Source organism: Camelus ferus, chromosome 11 (genome assembly GCF_009834535.1).
Source record: "Camelus ferus isolate YT-003-E chromosome 11, BCGSAC_Cfer_1.0, whole genome shotgun sequence".
NCBI lineage: Eukaryota > Metazoa > Chordata > Mammalia > Artiodactyla > Camelidae > Camelus > Camelus ferus.
In genome coordinates this window covers 36,319,426-36,331,570 of record NC_045706.1, presented here as the reverse complement: position 1 = coordinate 36,331,570, position 12,145 = coordinate 36,319,426, and the positions used below count along the sequence as shown (strand labels likewise).

General features: G+C 36.4%; 1 protein-coding gene across 3 annotated transcripts in view; it reads right to left on the bottom strand.

The window, feature by feature from the left end:
- The window catches only part of PRKG1 (protein kinase cGMP-dependent 1), a 1,107,834-nt gene that overhangs the window by 679,185 nt on the left and 416,504 nt on the right, over positions 1–12,145 (bottom strand). The gene's annotated exons all lie outside the window — the stretch shown is intronic.

The following is a 12,145-nucleotide window of genomic DNA, read 5'->3' as shown; positions in this document are numbered from 1 at the left end:
AAAAATGTTTAGCATTTCAGGAAGGCTACTGGAGTATCTTGATAGAAGTCTTAAAACTTCATGAACTACCTTTAAAATTTTAAAATTGAATTTAATTAATTTATTTTTCTCATGGAGAGGGGGTTTTAAGGTCTGTGTTTGTTTTTTTATGGAGGTACCGAGAATTGAACTCCGGACCTCCTGCATGCCAAGCACACACTCTACCACTGAGCTCTACCTTCCCTCATGTATTACATTTTGTGCTGCACATAGTTTGAGTTATTTCACACTGGTTAGAGTCCCACTTCCTATTTTTTGTCAGCTCACTCTGTTTTAAGTTACACTCAAGTTTCCTGGACAACTATTAGTGGCTGTGTGTCAGCGGCAAATTCTTTTGAAATTGCTAGATTTCTGCCTTTGAGTATTAAATGACAACGAAAGGCAATGAATATGAACAACTTCTTGAAGTAACTGTAATTTTAGGGACACCCGAAATTGCTAAATTCAAGCTATAGATAAAAGGTCAAAGCTGTGCCCAGAGGATAGGAAATTTGACTAGTAGAGGGGTGAGGGGCAGGATTTGGATCATTCTTATGAGAACTGTGGCCATTACCGGCATCTTTAACCAGAAAGAGTGTGATTAGTGTTCTTTCCTAAGCAAGGAATTAGACACCCGAATCTTGAATTTCCAGGCTGCACCTTAAGATAAAAACGACGGGTGTCATTTGTCTGAAATATTATTTTTGAAGGTAATTGACATTTTGAAATCATGACCAGTAGCACATATTCTTAATTTGATTTCGAGGTTCCCACTCAGGACATGCCAACACCCCACAAACATACAAACATTTCTCATGGAAGTCAGGAGAATTCTGCCCAGGAAAGAAGAAATAACAACAGGACTCCAGACAACAGATACATTCTCTTAACTTCCTCATCGTCCAAAATCATACCTCCATGCAGAAGTGTTGCACTGGAATATCCAGCTTGTGTAATCTACTCAGTGTCCCCTCCATCCTTATCTGAGGTTGGTTTAGATGTTAGTGTTTCTTGGACCAATTCCTTCAAAGTACACCCGGACCAACTTTGCCGGGTAATGGCTGGGGTGGAAGGAGCAGTGTCTTAGGATCTGGGATCCTTGCAGGGACCTCAGGCTCTGGATTTCTTCCCTTTCTTACACTTCTTGACTGATGAGTTTCAAACTGCGCTCTGGGTTCCTCAATAATATTTCTCAGATTCTGCAAATAATGGAGGTCCCAAATACCTACAGAATCCTTTCATGCTTTTAAAGTTTCAGTTGTGATCATGACATTATTTCCCCAACAGGCACACAGCTAGTAAGTGGCAGAGAATCTGAACCCAAGCAATATGATTCCAGATCCCATACCCTGAACCATTCTCTGTAATTTTGGTGCAGGTCAATTTCTATCTCCTCCACAAAGCCTGTCTATGCCAGTCCACAATGATTTCTCTCTGCTTCAAAATCCCTCTATTTTCCAAGTCTCTTGTTTGCCAAGAATTCTTTCTCATCTTTCTATCTTTATCCTGTCTCTTTAACTAGATTATACGTATCTTAATTGTAGGGATATGCCCTCTCTCGGTGACGCTCTCCAGTGTTTAGCTGTGCCTCACAAGAATTTGGTCAAAGTCTAAGAATTTCTTGATGAACAGATGAAGTTGAACCTGTATCTATCGACTGCGAGAAACAAAGTTTGAGACGATGTAGTTGAATGTCCTATTGGAGACTATCAAGGAGACAGAGTTTAGCAATCCAGATGTGTGACCTTAAGGAAGTTTCTTAAGCCCTCTAAAGCACAGGTGCCTCACCTGTGCAATGGTGTTGCTGGTCCCAGAGGTGCAGGACCATTGTGAAGGTCAGAGATATTGCAGATAGCCAAGTATAGGTACATAAATATAAGGATTCACCACTACTTAGATATTCAAAGTAAACTTGGATTCAACTAGAGCAGTGATGTACAAACTGTATTACCTGATCTGGACTTAAAAATGTCATAGAAGTACTTAATGCAGGGGGAGGAGGGAAAAGGAATGGATAGTAAGAAGGTACAAGTCCACTGGATGACATTCCTGGAGGTTGCCCCCCACCCCCACCCCAATCTGTAACTAGAAAAGCCTTTGTTTGTAAATTTCATACACAAATACCCTCGGTGAGATTTTGTTTTGGAAATAAAGAGCTCAGTTGCAGAGACAGTTTTAACAAGACTGTTTGATCCCACTCAATACTACAGACAACAATGTTTTCAAGTTAATAAGAAGCTGCTTTACTAGAAAGGGGAGGACTTATGAGGGTACAAAGTGTGTTATTAGGAAGGCAGACTGTCCTTTAGAGAAAAGAAGTAGTAAGGAACCCTCAGCTGTGGAAGACACTGGTCAGCTTTCTGACCCGTATCATTTCCCCACCCTTTCCTCCCTGCCTTTCTGAGAAGTCGATGCTGACTCTCCAGGATCTACTGCCTCATTCACAGTGAAAATTCAGTTCTTAACACCCCTGCAGAAATTAGCTGACTGACTTCCTTACCTACATCCTTGAACACTCCAGGGCTCAGATCTCTACGTGTCTCAATTCCAAGGAACTCCCCACTCTTTCTCAATGACTGTGCTACATGGATGCCTCTTTATCTTCTAATTATCAGACACAAAGACATATGCAATCCATCTAGGACCACCTGGACCCTCAGTATGAAATTAGTCAATGACCACCTACACCAACTATAAAGGACCTTTTCCATTACTGGTCCAATGGATTGGATTTAACCCATCAGGAAAAAAATTCTCCTTATTCAGACGTCACCAACTTCCTCTTAAAAAATAGCCATCAATATTTGTTTTTTTCACCTAATTTAACTCAGGGCCATGAAAAAGACCACCAAAAATCTAATGAAACGTTTTCTTTGTCATGTTTTCCTATCAACATGCTAGCCATCATATTCAATAAATCTAAAAGCTATTCTTGTTAACAACATGGTCCAGCAGTCCATGATTTTTTAATGTTTCCTTCCCTCTCAACCTGTTCTTTTCTCACTATTCTTCAAAAGAATATGTTAATAATCTGCACAAGGCTGGTCCTCTTCCACTAATGCTGTTTCACTCCTAAAAAAAATAATTAAAAAAGCAACTTTTCTTAAATATTTCTGCTCAACAGCAACAAAATAACAAAGGGGGGAAAACCCACAATGACACTAAGAATAACACTTACTACTTGTTACAGTGTTTATAATATTTAAAAAAATACTTCCATATAGATAATTCAATGCATAGGAGAGTGGGCTATGTGTAGGTTAATACAAATTAAATGTCTGGAGGATATATAGATCAGTGATCCTCAAATTTTAGGTGCACAAGAATCACCCAGAGGGCTTGTTTTACACAGGATGCTGTGACCCACTCAAGCAATTGCTGAATCAACAGAGGGAGGGTGCCAGGGATTTCACAAGTGCCTCAGTGATGCCGACGCTGTTGCTGCAGGGACCACATTTTGGTCAACACTGTAGTAAACACTTGAAGTTCCCTAACCAAGAGTTCACACTTGAGACATGGGTAGTGGACATATCGTGGACTTGATTCAGGAGGCTACACGCCTGGGAGTAAGAAGGAAGGGGTGCAAAGTGCTTCAAATACTGCTACCTAAATTTGACAGGTGGTTTGTAAATGAACTGACAGTAATGAACTTCATGATCTTGGTCTCCATTTTCTCATTAGAGAAGATCAGAGACAACCTCTCTCACCTCCTGTATTAGGATACTTTGAGGATCACATTAGTGAATGCATGGATGACAAGCTGGAAATTATAAAGCATTGCTATCATGATTACTCAGCAATTTACCACGTCAGCAAAGGACATCGCATAGGAAGAATGGGTCTCTCAGATTCATGAATGAATTGCTGAGATTAGGTCTCCTCTAGTCAGAGGAAAATCAAGGGAAAAACAAAAGCAAATACCCTTGTTGCCATGACTCAATTTTCTTCTTTTACTTTAATATTTGTTGTGTACAATTTTAAATATTTCTTTCCTTATTCTTTATTCAGTGTTTTCAAATTGCTGTTCATTCATAATTCCTACCTTAAAGAAATTCATTGATTAATAGATTGTATAAAAGAAATATGTCACTTCTTATTGATGTTTCAAATACTGAACCATAAAATTTGTTGCATGAAACACTCATAAGTGTTTCAATGCACTGCAAACACTAGATCCTGCAACTGGTTTTGATTGCTTACTATGTGTCTCTAAGGCTTTAAGCTTATGACTCTTTCTTCATTATGTTACATGATTCATCCTTTTGTAACAGACGGACTTAACGTGGATCCATGTGTTACAATTTAAAAATAAAACCCCAAACAATTGTAACTTGGAAATTATAATTGCTGTGTAACTTTTTTTGTGAAAATAGAGTCCTCAGGCCAACAGAAGTAATCCTGTAGATCACTTGTGCTTAAAGGCAAAATGAACTACTGCAGACAAAATTTAAAACTTTGTGACAAAACCATAGTTACCAAAGAGGAAAGGGGGGGGAGGGATAAATTCGGAGTTTGGGATTAACACATACACACTACTATATATAAAATACATAAACTACATGGACCTACTGTATAGCACAGGGAACTGTATTCAATATTTCATAAAACCTATAATGGAAGAGAGTATATATAGGTATAACTGAATCACTATGCTGTATACCTGAAACTAACACAAATTGCAAATCAACTATACTTCAGGGGAAAAAAAAAAAAGCTTGTGACAGCTACAACATAGTAAAGCAGTACCCCAAACTCATGGCCCTCCCTCTAAAACTAGCTCTGGGTCTCAGTTTCTTCAGCAATAAAATGGGGTTAACATCACAACTCATTCCCAAAGTTCTGAGTCTAGCGTGTCACTCATAGCCTTCAAATGTTAACTATTCTTATTATCCACTGATACTGCTGAGCTTTCACTAAGAATCCATCACAATGAGGGACAGGGAAGTTCTCCCTGTTAAAAAAATAATTATAGACTATATAGTATTGACCTATGCTATCACTTTGCTTTTTCAGTCTTTCAATCAGCTGAGTAAATACTAAAATTACCTCTTAGCAAATTACTGAATGAAGATTCAGTATAGCAAAAACTGATACAAGCTTTGCATTGCTTGAAAGCTTTTTATGGTGCAGGTCTTTATGAGAAAATGACTATTTCTGCAGGATTAAGTAAACTGCTAACAACAACAGCAAAAAAATCAGCCTTCCTTGCCTATTGTTTAGATTTACCATTAAGTTACTCATGATCCTTAAAAAATAATAATACCACATCAGGTAAAGTCTGACTATTCTCTAGACGTAGGGGACACTCAAGGTACTCATGATTGAGTTAATTAAAGGAAAGGAGAGAGTAATTTATTTAAGCTTAAGAAGGAATTAAGTACTGTTGCCTTCCTTTGACCGTGAGAGGGTTTTGGTTTTGTTCCCTCCACGAAGCATTGCTAACACACGCCTATCTGCCAGGCCTAGTCAATGCTGGGCTCGCATCTTTTCTGGAAGTACTTAAATATAAATCATAAATAAATTCTGACTGTAACAGTTGCCATCCAGACTAGAAAAAAACTTAAACCTATAATAGAAAAAAAGTAGTTTAATATCTGTTTTCTTCTCTGAAATTCCCTTTCAATGCACTTAAACAATAAAAAAAATATAAAGAATAGCTTCTGTATATTCCATTTGTTCATGGTAGTCTGTTACATCATCACTGGAACCTAGTGAATTGACTCCTTTATTAAAGTAATTTATTTCTCAGAAATTACATAATTGGATTTATGTTACTAATTTTACAGTATTCTTCAATAGACGAATGTAATAATTGTTTTTTACTACTAGGAAGAATATTATCTAATTAAGTCACTAAACAAGTGTACCTACTTTTCAAAGACGCTGCCATAATCCAGTGTTTGCTTCATTGTCCAGGATGATGACGATTCCTGGGAAGTTACTGGACTATTCCTTCAGTAAATAGGGTCCTAATTCCAGTCCTTATCATCTAAATTCATTTTGTGTCTTCTTTCAGAAATTTTGGTGCAAAGCATGAGTTAGACTGGGAGAAAGCAAAGTATGCATCTTTTTAACTTGCTTCTCAAGGGTGGAACTGAGACTATCTCACTGACCCAGTGATCTCTGCTTCTGCACTGTGGCACCGACAGCTTGACAGCGCATGATGGCTCCCGCTCATTAAACCCCAGGTAATAAGTGCATACACAGCCACTGTTTATACCGGCGGACAACGTTGCCTCATTTTCACATGTGAAAATATCTTTATCATAAATATGATGCTTTATGGAACTCTATAATGACATTTCCTAAAAAGTGTCTAATTGCTTACTTCTTGATTCAGTCATCTTTAGACAGTTTCAAGGTTTACAGCCACTACATGGGCTTCATTTAGGATTCCTTTTCATTAATAAAATTGACATTCATTGCTTTTGTTCCTTTACCAATAAAAAGCACTGTATGTTGACCTTATAGCTACAGGCATTAAATTTTTAGTGCATAGAGGTATTTAAGCAAGAAATTTTGGCCAAATCTCCTTTTATTTTTTCCCCCATTCATCTTTTTAGGTTCTTGACAGTTGGCAGATTTTTCTGAGTCAGGGTGAATAATGTAATGTTTGAAACAGAGCTACGAGCTACAAGCCACCTCACTGCATTGACTCAGATTTATTTTAAAAACAAAAATAAATGGAAAAATGCAAACCTTTTAGCTCTGTTCTTAAAACTCTCTGACACAGTGAAATATTTTTATTAGTTAGCTTCCCCCCTGTACAAATATCTTAGGAAAGCTTACGTATGGAAACTTGAAAGTATTCAAACTAAAGCAGATGTTATTAAAGTCATCAATTTGTCAGATTTCTTGTAGGATGTTTAGGCTCTTTTGTGTTAGTACTGAAGTACTTTAATACTGAGGAATTTTTAAATACTTGCTATAAATAACCGAAGGAGAAAAACTTAGATACTTTGCCCAAGTCAATTCATAAAAAACCCTACACACCCACTACAGACATACTTTTGCAGATAACATTCTATGATCATCACCTTAATCTGGTATCAAGGTAGTTTCCTACAAAGAGAGCTTTCGTCTTGGGTTTTTATTACCATCTATTTGAATGAGACTATTTGAATAACACACTGCCTGAGGTCTGGGGCACTGTTAGCTGGACACTCAAAGTAAGAAAAAGAGGCTTCAATTTAGTATCTTCAGTCAAAAATACCAATTCATATACAACTGAATCTTGAAGTGAAGAGCTGTGTGATTTGAACCTCAAAACCCCAAACAAGACCCCTGTGTAGCTGTGAGAACTGGCTGTGGGAAATCCAGGTAAAACAAGACAATAGCATAATGTCCTTGCAAATTCAAACGGGGTGTGTGTAACTGAATCCCTCTCTCATTGTAAACCAAGTGCCTTTTTTTTCCCAGTCTTATTTTTAAGTTTCCAGAAACTTCAACTTTTCCATTTTTGTGATCTTAGAGAACCTTGGGCATTGAAGCAAGGTAAAAGGCCCAGGGTGAGTGTAAATTGATTTCACTTTAGCTGTGAGGGTAGTGAGAGTGAAATCAGAACCAGGAGCAACACTTTAGGAAAACATGGTAATAATATGCTTCCCTGTATGGGAATTGAGTAAGTAAGGCGCATTGAACGCGCGTATTAGAAATTCCTGTCCCTCGTGGGGTTTGCGAATGTGTGGTAAAACTCTTCTTTGTTTATACAGTCCCAGGATACTGAGACAATATCTGAAATTCAAACAACATTGGAGACATTAATTGTTTGGCATTTTGTAAATCAAATACAATAATTGATTTTTTTCCCTCTCCCCATGGCATCTGGAATGTTTGTAATTGGATAGAAACAATCAAAGTGGCCATTTTCATATCACAGTTAATAAAGAAAGCAAGCCTATTTAAGCCATGAGGAACCTCGAGGTATTTGTTAGATTTGTCTCTAATATAATGTTAATTTTATATATATTTTATATCCTCATTCTTCAGGGGAAAATCAACGGTGTTTTTAATAAGATAAAACTAGACTATGAGTATAGAACTTCTGTACTGTAATAAGATGTTTTTTATATCACTATGGTTTTTGTTTTTTAAAAAATTGAAATAATAACATACAATACAAAAAATACTCTTCTTGGTGCTATCAGATCTTCCTCCTGGTGCTACCATAATAACCAATGGTACACATTTACTTATTTTCAGAAGAATCCCCAAAAGATTTTTCCCAGATGAAAAATGAAACGCTTGTTTCAAACTACCACACTTCTTCTTTCAGTTGAATTGCTACAAACAACTTATAATCATAATTTATAGCATATGTCAATCTGTAGCTTTAATAAAACTTTTTTTTTTGAGTAAAGACTTGAATATAAGGCCTGAAACCATAAAACTTCTAGAAGAAAACATAAGTGGTAAGTGCCTAGAAATCAGTCTTGGAGATGATTATTTGGATTTGACAGCAAAAGCAAAGGCAACAAAAGCAAACACAAACAAGTAGGACTATATCAAACTGAAAATGCTCAGCACAGCAAAGGGAACCAACAAAATAAAAAGGCAACCTACAGAACAGAAGATATTTGCAAACCATCATAAATCTGATAAGGGGTTAATATCCAAAATATGTACAGAACTCACACAACTCAGTAGCAAAAAAATCAAACACCTTGATTTAAAAATGTGCAGAGGATCCACATAAACATTTTTCCAAAGAAGACATACAGATGGCCAACAGGTACATGAAACAGGTTCAGCATCACTAATCATCAGGCAGATGCACATCAAAACCACAATGAGACATCACCCCATTTGTTAGATTGGATATCATCAAACAGACAAGAAATAACAAGTGCTGGCACAGATGTGGAGAAAAGGGAGCCCCCGTGCACTGTTGGTGGGAACATAAATTAGTGCAGCCACTATGCAAAACAGTATGGAGATTCTTGAAAAAAATTAAAAGTAGAACTACACTATGATCCAGCCATTCCACTTCTGGATATATATTCAAAGAAAACACAAACTCTAAAAAACATGTGCACCCCCATGTTTATTGAAGCATTATTTATAATAGTCAATATATGAAAACAACCTATGTATCCATCGATGGATGAATGGGTAATGAAAATGTGATATATATATATATATATATACACACACACATACATACATATATAATGGAATACTATTCAGCCATAATAAAGAAAGACATCTTGCCATTTGTGATAGCATAATGCCCTCAATGTCTGTCCATGTTAAGTGAAATAAGTCAGACAGAGAGAGACAAATACCTTATTATCTCTTTTATATGTGGACTGTAATGAAAAAAAAAAAAAAGAGTCAAGCTTTTAGGTACAGAGAATAGACTGGTGGTTGCCAGAGCCGGGGGAAGGGAATGAGGGGAGGACAGACTGGATGAAAGTGGTCAAAAGGTACAAACTTCCAGCTATAAAATAAATAGGTTAAGCAGATGTAATGTACACATGGTGAACAGAGATAATAATACTGTGTTGCATATTTTAAAGCTGCTAAAAAAGTACATCGTAAAGGCTCTCATCACAAGAAAAAAAAGTGTAACTATGTAATGTGATGGATGTTACCTAGACCTATTGTGGTGACCATTTTGCAATATATACAAATATTGAATCACACAAGTCTGAAACTAATATAATGCTCAATTATACCTCAATTTAAAAAAATTTAAAAAACTACTTTTCTGATATCCTAAATTAAAAAACAAAACAAAACAAAAGACAACCAGCAGGTGTTAGGATCACATTCATTAGTAGAGGAAGTCACTGGAATTTGTTTATGGTCTGATACAATTTCAAAAAATTACTTTTGTGAACAAAAAGTGACTTATGTACATTGAGGAGCTCATGAATATCACCTAGGATTTAGTTATGACTGTACAATTAAGAATACGTTAAAATGCAAGGGAGAAAAAAAACAGAATGGGATCATCAACATGTTTAATCATGAAAGAAAGTGGGTGATGTTGGGGCAAGAGGGGTCACAAGCCAGGTAAGTGATAAAGAAAAACGCTACCCAGGAGGAAGGGCAGTGTTCTGAGACTTAGACTATCATATCCAAGTGGATGAATCCACTCTGAAAGTGACTCCAAATGGTCATCACTAACAAAACAATGGTCAGGAAGAAACAGACAAGAGTCGATGCAATCTTGAATCCTGAGAAATGACCGGATCTAAAAAGCCAAATAAGGACATTTCAACATATCACATGGAAAGGATAAGATAGAATTGTCTGTTGTCATTTGGTAAAACTAGCACCCACAATGGAATCAAATCGGAACTATAATGTGATCAGCCTGAGGGCATAATTTAAACAAATTTCAAATAGTACTTAAGGACTACAGTCATAAACATCATCTCCCTGCATAGTCTAGAAGACAACACAAATGGTCTTGAACAGCAAATAATCATTATTCACACCTAATTGTTCTTACATAAAATTCAGAAGGATTAGATGCTAATAGATATCATTCCCTACTCATGCACAAAACCTCTGCACCTACAAACACAGCGACGTATTTGCCCACCATCACCATACACTTTTCTCAGTACAACCTCCACATCTTAAGTAGGCACTGTGAACACACATACATCCAAACATACATGAGATATCTCCGAGTCTGTGTCAAAGAACATCTCTCATATCCTCTAGTGATGAATGTTCTGACCCTAAAATAGCTAGGATTATAATTTGCATTCAACACCCAGTTCTTCCTTGCTGAATCAGACACGTTGTGTCTATTTAAGTTTACCAAACACGAGTACATTAGAGGCTAGCGCAGATGAACAATATTTTATAGGAACCTAATAAGAAAATTGACTTTTATGAAGCAATCATTTTATGAAAAATCTTTATCCCTATAAAATTCATTTAAATACTCTATTCAGTCTATTTCAAATACTTATTTCATAATAATTTAATATTTCAGAAGATTAGGCACCATGTTACTACCAATTGTTGACCTCTGAAAAATTTGTAGTTTTAATTAGATTAAGCAAGCAGTATACAAGGCTGAAATCTTTTTAAAATTTAAATATTGTAAAATCTTAAAAAACAACTCACAATTCTGAGAAAGTCTGTTTTAATTCAAATGTGCTATTCTGGCCATTTTTTTTGCCCTAAGAGAAATATATTTCTCATGAAAATAAAGCATGATAGTAAAATGTGTTCACTTAATGGAGTCATGACTGCTCTTTTTTTCTAGTTAAGACACTTTAAGTGAGTTAAGGTTCTGGCAGAATCTGTTACAGTTCATCGGGCTTCATTATTCTCTGAGTCATACAATTAAATGATCACATGAAATAAAAACATGGCAGCGCCTATCAATCAAAAGAACCCTAAGCTTTCAGAGATCAAGAATCAAATGCCAAGAAGGATTCATCTCATAAGGGCCTCAACTGCTGTCACGCTGATTTCAATGAATAAAACTGGGATTCACTAGCAAGACCTATAAGAATTTCTGGGACTCTAGCTGGTCATGCATTCTGGAGTTCTCTACAGCTCAAATTTCAATACATCATATTGTCAGTCATATGCCATACCTCTGAGAGAGAAATATATATATACAAAATAGTGACATCCAGATAAAACTAACTGACATTAGCAACTGAATTGTCATTTTACCCACAGGATTGTTTTAACAACACAACGTAATCAAAGTAACTTGTTTCTGCGATCATCCACAGGATAATGTGTCAGAAGAACTTTTCAAACATGAAATACACACGTCTGCCTGAGATGCAATGGACTGTTCACTGTTGACTTTTGCATTCAGCTCTGTTTGTTGTACACTAGTTACATCCTGTAGTCAGGAAGAAGTATTTAAAATCATTCTTCCCCCTCTAACTATTGCAGCTGCTTCCACCAAGCAATAAAAGTTGCTAGAGAAATCATATATACACATACATGTAAAATTAGGGAAACAAGCTGCTTTATTGCCTTGATTTAAAATAAGCTCAATCAGTAGAAAAGAAAAATGCTATAATATACAGCTTGATGAGCAGCTGAGGACAAGAATACACTCAGACGGCAGTTCTAGAATTCAGGATATATCTCAGTGTTTGAATGAGACGAAGGACATTTCTCCTCTTAATTTTTCTAA